Source organism: Arachis hypogaea, chromosome 9 (genome assembly GCF_003086295.3).
Source record: "Arachis hypogaea cultivar Tifrunner chromosome 9, arahy.Tifrunner.gnm2.J5K5, whole genome shotgun sequence".
NCBI lineage: Eukaryota > Viridiplantae > Streptophyta > Magnoliopsida > Fabales > Fabaceae > Arachis > Arachis hypogaea.
The window spans coordinates 31,676,161-31,682,278 of NC_092044.1; the positions used below are offsets into that span (position 1 = coordinate 31,676,161).

Below are 6,118 nucleotides of genomic sequence, written 5' to 3' on the forward strand. Positions count from 1 at the left end.
GATTTTCTGGAGCTATAGAAGCCCAATTGGCGCGATCTGAAATGCGATGAAAAGTAGACATCCTGGGCTTTCCAGCAATGTATAATAGTTCATACTTTGCCCGAGATTTGATGGCTCAAACAGGCGTTTCAAGTCAGCTCAAGAATTTTGGCGTTTAACACCGGAACTGGCACAAGAATGGGAGTTAAATGCCCAAACTGGCACAAAAGCTGGCATTTAACTCCAAGAAAAGTCTCTACACATGAAAGCTTCAATGCTCAGCCCAAGCACACACGAAGTGGACCCGGAAGTGGATTTTTACGTCATTTACTCATTGTTGTAAACCCTAAGCTACTAGTTCTCTATAAATAGGACCTTTTGCTATTGTATTTTCATCTTGGTAGCTATCTTTGAGTAGTCTTATGCTATCTTAGATCATGGGGCTGGCCTCACGGCCATGCCTAGACCTTGTTCTTATGTATTTTCAACGGTGGAGTTTCTACACACCATAGATTAAGGTGTGGAGCTCTGCTGTACCTCAAGTATTAATGCAATTACTATTGTTCTTCTATTCAATTCAGCTCATTCTTGTTCTAAGATATCACTTGTTCCTCAACTTGATGAATATGATGATCCGTGACACCCATCATCATTCTCACCTATGAACGTGTGCCTGACATCCACCTCCGTTCTACCTTAGATTGAGTGGATATCTCTTGGATTCCTTAATCAAAATCTTCGTGGTATAAGCTAGAATTGATGGCGGCATTCAAGAGAATCCGGAAGGTCTAAACCTTGTCTGTGGTATTCTGAGTAGGATTCAAGGATTGAATGACTGTGATGAGCTTCAAACTCCTGAAGGCTGGGCGTTAGTGACAGACGCAAAAGAATCAATGGATTCTATTCTAACCTGATTGAGAACCGACAGATGATTAGCCGTGCTGTGACAGAGCGCATTGAACATTTTCACTGAGAGGATGGGACTGTAGCCACTGACAACGGTGATGCCCAACATACAGCTTGCCATGGAAAGGAGTAAGAAGGATTGGATGAAGACAGTAGGAAAGTAGAGAGACAGAAGGGACAAAGCATCTCCATACGCTTATCTGAAATTCTCACCAATGAATTACATAAGTATCTCTATCCTTATTTTATATTCTATGTTATCCTCCATAGCCATTTGAGTCAACCTGACTGAGATTTGCAAGGTGACATAGCTTGCTTCATACCAACAATCTCCGTGGGATCGACCCTTACTCACGTAAGGTTTATTACTTGGACGACCCAGTGCACTTGCTGGTTAGTTGTGCGAAGTTGTGATAAAGAGTTGAGATTGCAATTGAACGTACCATGTTGATGGCGCCATTGATGATCATAATTTCGTGCACCAAGTTTTTGGCGCCGTTGCCGGGGATTGTTTGAGTTTGGACAACTAACGGATCATCTTGTTGCTTAGATTAGGTATTTTTCAGAATTTTTAAGAATGAATTCTAGAGTTTCACGGTGATGTTCTTATCATCACCAAAGCTGATTGATCCTCATCAATTTAGCTCTTGAATGTAATGTCCTGCTGAAGCTTGGCTAGCCATGTCTAATTTCTTTAGACTAAAGCTTTAGACTAACATTGCATGATTCCTGGAATTCTTATTAAAAGTTTTGATCCTCTTTATTTTCTTTTTCCATATAATTTTCGAAAAACCCAAAAAAATTACATAATCATAAAAACCAAAAATATTTCTTGTTTGAGTCTAGTGTCTCATTTTAAGTTTGGTGTCAATTGCATGTTTGTGTTCTTCTTGCATTTTTCGAATTCATGCATGTGCCTTCATTAATCTTCAAGTTGTTCTTGATGATTTACTTGCTCTGGTCTTTAAATTCTCTTGAGTACTTTGTTGTGTCTCATATGCATTATCAATTTGTTAGTGTCAATAGTATACAAACTTCTAAGTTTGGTGTCTTGCATGCATTGTTTATTTGATCTTAGTTGTATTTTGATTATTCCTCATTATTAAAAATTCAAATTTTTTTTAATTTGTGTCTTTTCAAGTCAAATAATACAAAAAATTGAAGATTCAGAACATACAGCAGAGGAATTACACAGAAAAAGCTGGGCGTTCAAAACACCCAGTGAAGAAGTGATGAGCGGATAATTTATACGCTTTTTGGTATTGTTTTTAGGTAGTTTATAAGATGATCTAGTTACTTTTAGGGATGTTTTCATTAGTTTTTATGTTAAATTCATATTTCTGGACTTTACTATGAGTTTGTGTGTTTTTCTGTGATTTCAGGTAATTTCTGGCTGAAATTGAGGGACTTGAGCAAAACTCTGAGAAGGAGGCTGACAAAGGACTGCTGATGCTGTTGGAATCTGACCTCCCTGCACTCGAAATGGATTTTCTGGAGCTACAGAACTCCAAATGGCGTGCTCTCAACGGCGTTGGAAAGTAGACATCCAGAGCTTTCCAGCAATATATAATAGTCTATACTTTATTCGAGAATTGACGACGTAAACTGGTGTTCAATGCTAGTTCCATGTTGCTGTCTGGAGTAAAACGCCAGAAACACGTCACGACCCGGAGTTGAACGCCCAAAACACGTTACAACTTGGCGTTCAACTCCAAAAGAAGCCTCAGCTCGTGGATAGATCAAGCTCAGCCCAAACATACACTAAGTGAGCCCCGGAAGTGGATTTATGCATCAATTACTTACTCCTGTAAACCCTAGTAGCTAGTCTAGTATAAATAGGATAGTCTACTAATGTATTAGACATCTTTGGTCTCAGTTTTAATTAATTATTCATCTTAGGAGGCTATTGATCACGTTCTAGGGGGCTGGCCTCTCGGCCATGCCTGGACCTTTCACTTATGTATTTTCAACGGTGGAGTTTCTACACACCATAGATTAAGGGTGTACCGTGACACTCATCATCATTCTCACCTATGAACGCGCGTGATTGACAACCACTTCCGTTCTACCTTAGGCCGGGCGCATATCTCTTGGACTCCTTAATCAGAATCTTCATGGTATAAGCTAGAATTGATGGCGGCATTCATGGGAATCCGGAAAGTCTAACCTTTTCTGTGGTATTCCGAGTAGGATTCCGGGATTGAATGACTGTGACGAGCTTCAAACTCCTGAAGGCTGGGCGTTAGTGACAGACGCAAAAGAATTAAGGGATTCTATTCCAACCTGATTGTGAACCGACAGATGATTAGCCGTGCTGTAACAGAGCATTTGGACCTTTTTCACTGAGAGGATGGGATGTAGCCATTGACAACGGTGATGCCCTACATACAACTTACCATGGAAAGGAGTAAGAAGGATTGGATGAAGCAGTAGGAAAGCAGAGATTCAGGAGGAGCACAGCATCTCCATACACCTATCTGAAATTCCCGCCATGGAAATACATGAGTAACTTTATCTTTATTTTATGTTTATTATTTACTATTAATTTTCGAAATTCCATAATCAACTAGTATCTACTTGACTGAGATTTACAAGATGACCATAGCTTACTTCATACCAACAATCTCTGTGGGATCGACCCTTACTCACGTAAGGTTTATTACTTGGACGACCCAGTACACTTGCTGGTTAGTTTAACGGAGTTGTGTCCACACATAGCAAAGAGGCATTATAATGGAATATATTCCATACAACAACAAAGAGTACAACATTGATGATCACAATTTCGTCCACCAAGTTTTTGGCGCCGTTGCCGGGGATTGTTCGAGTTTGGACAACTGACGGTTCATCTTGTTGCTCAGATTAGGTAATTTTCTTTTCAAAAAGTTTTCAAAAAATTTTTTTCTTTATTTTTCATTTTTTCAAAAATATAATTTTCAAAAAAATAATAAAAATACAAAAAAAATTATAAAATCATAAAATCCAAAAATATTTTGTGTTTCTTGTTTGAGTCTTGAGTCAATTTTTATGTTTGGTGTCTTGCATGTTTTCTTTGCATAAAAATTTTTTCAAAAATATGTTTTTGATGTTCATCATGATCTTCAAAGTGTTCTTGGTGTTCATCTTGACATTCATAGTGTTCTTGCATGCATCATGTGTTTTGATCCAAAATTTTCATGTTTTGGGTTATTTTTATGTTTTTCTCTCTCATCATCAAAAATTCAAAAATAAAAAAATATCTTTTCCTTTTTTCTCTCCTAATTTTCGAAATTTTGGGTTAACTTGGTCAAAAATTTTTAAAATTAGTTGTTTCTAACAAGTCAAGTCAAATTTTCAATTTTAAAAATCTTATCTTTCTAAAATCTTTTTCAAAAATCATATCTTTTTCATTTTTTTATTATTTTCGAAAAATTCCAAAATCTTTTTCAAAATATTTTCAAAATCTTTTTCTTATCTTTATGTCAAATTTTCAAAATTACACTAACAAGTAATATGATTGATTCAAAAATTTAAAGTTTGTTACTTTCTTGTTAAGAAAGGTTCAATCTTTAAAATCTAGAATCCTATCTTTTTAAAGTTTCTTGTTAGTTAAGTAATTAATTTTAATTTTAAAATTAAATCTTTTTCAATATATATTTTTCTTAAAAATCTTATCTTTTTATCATATCTTTTTCAAAATTTTATCTTTTTCAAAAATTTGATTTCAAAATATCTTATCTAACTTCTTATCTTCTTATCTTTTCAAATTTGATTTTAATATCTTTTTCAACTAACTATTTGACTTTTTGTGTGTTTCTTATCTTTTTCAAAACTAACTAACTACCTATCCCTCTCTAATTTTCGGAAATACCTCTCTCTTTTTCAAAAATTCTTTTTAATTGTTTTAAATTTTAATTTTAATTATATCTTATCTTTAATTTTCGAAAATCACTAACAACTTTTTCGAAATTCTCTATCTCTCCTTCTTCTATTTATTTATTTATTTACTAACACTTCTCTTCATCTCTCCTCATCTCAGATCACCACCTCTATCCTTACCCATTCTTCTTCACTACTCTGCCCTTTCTTCTTCTACTAACATAAAGGATCCTCTTTACTGTGACATAGAAGATTCCTCTTTCTTTTCTTGTTCTCTTCTTCCCTATATGAGCAGGAACAAGGAAAAAGACACTCTTGTTGAAGCTAATCCAGAACCTGAAAGGACTCTGAAGAGGAAACTAAGAGAAGCTAAACTACAACAATCCAGAGGCAACCTTTCTGAAATTTTTGAACAAGAGAAGGAGATGGCAGCCGAACCCAAAAACAATAATGCAAGGAGGATGCTTGGTGACTTCACTAAACCGACGTCCAAATTTGATGGAAGAAGCATCTCCATTCCTGTCATTGGAGCAAACAATTTTGAGCTTAAGCCTCAACTAGTTGCTTTAATGCAACAGAACTGCAAGTTTTATGGACTTCCATCTGAAGATCCTTACCAGTTTTTAACTGAGTTCTTGCAGATTTGTGAGACTGTTAAGACGAACGGAGTAGATCCTGAAGTCTACAGGCTCATGCTTTTCCCTTTTGCTGTAAGAGACAGAGCTAGAACATGGTTGGACTCACAACCTAAAGATAGCCTGGACTCCTGGGATAAGCTGGTCACGGCCTTCTTGGATAAATTCTTTCCTCCTCAAAAGATGAGCAAGCTTAGAGTGGATGTTCAGACCTTCAAGCAAAAAGATGGTGAATCCCTCTATGAAGCTTGGGAAAGATACAAGCAGATGACCAAAAAGTGTCCTTCTGACATGTTTTCAGAATGGACCATATTAGATATATTCTATTATGGTCTATCTGAGTTTTCCAAGATGTCATTAGACCATTCTGCAGGTGGATCTATTCACCTAAAGAAAACGCCTGAAGAGGCTCAAGAACTTATTGACATGGTTGCAAATAACCAATTCATGTACACTTTTGAGAGGAATTCCGTGAATAGTGGGACGCCTCAGAGGAAGGGAGTTCTTGAAATTGATGCTCTGAATGCCATATTGGCTCAGAACAAAGTGTTGACTCAGCAAGTCAACATGATCTCTCAAAGTCTGAATGGTTGGCAAAATGCATCCAACAGTACTAAAGAGGCAGCTTCTGAAGAAGCTTATGATCCTGAGAACCCTGCAATAGCAGAGGTTAATTACATGGGTGAACCTTATGGAAACACCTATAACTCATCATGGAGAAGTCATCCAAATTTCTCATG

At 36.5% G+C, this 6,118-nt stretch overlaps 1 non-coding gene across 1 annotated transcript; it reads right to left on the reverse strand.

Annotated features, from left to right (window-relative positions):
• Nucleotides 1–5,567: 5,567 nt before the first annotated feature.
• Nucleotides 5,568–5,671, reverse strand: LOC112713580 (small nucleolar RNA R71). The gene has a single exon (XR_003158550.1). It is a non-coding gene; the product is annotated as a small nucleolar RNA R71 (small nucleolar RNA).
• Nucleotides 5,672–6,118: the final 447 nt, after the last annotated feature.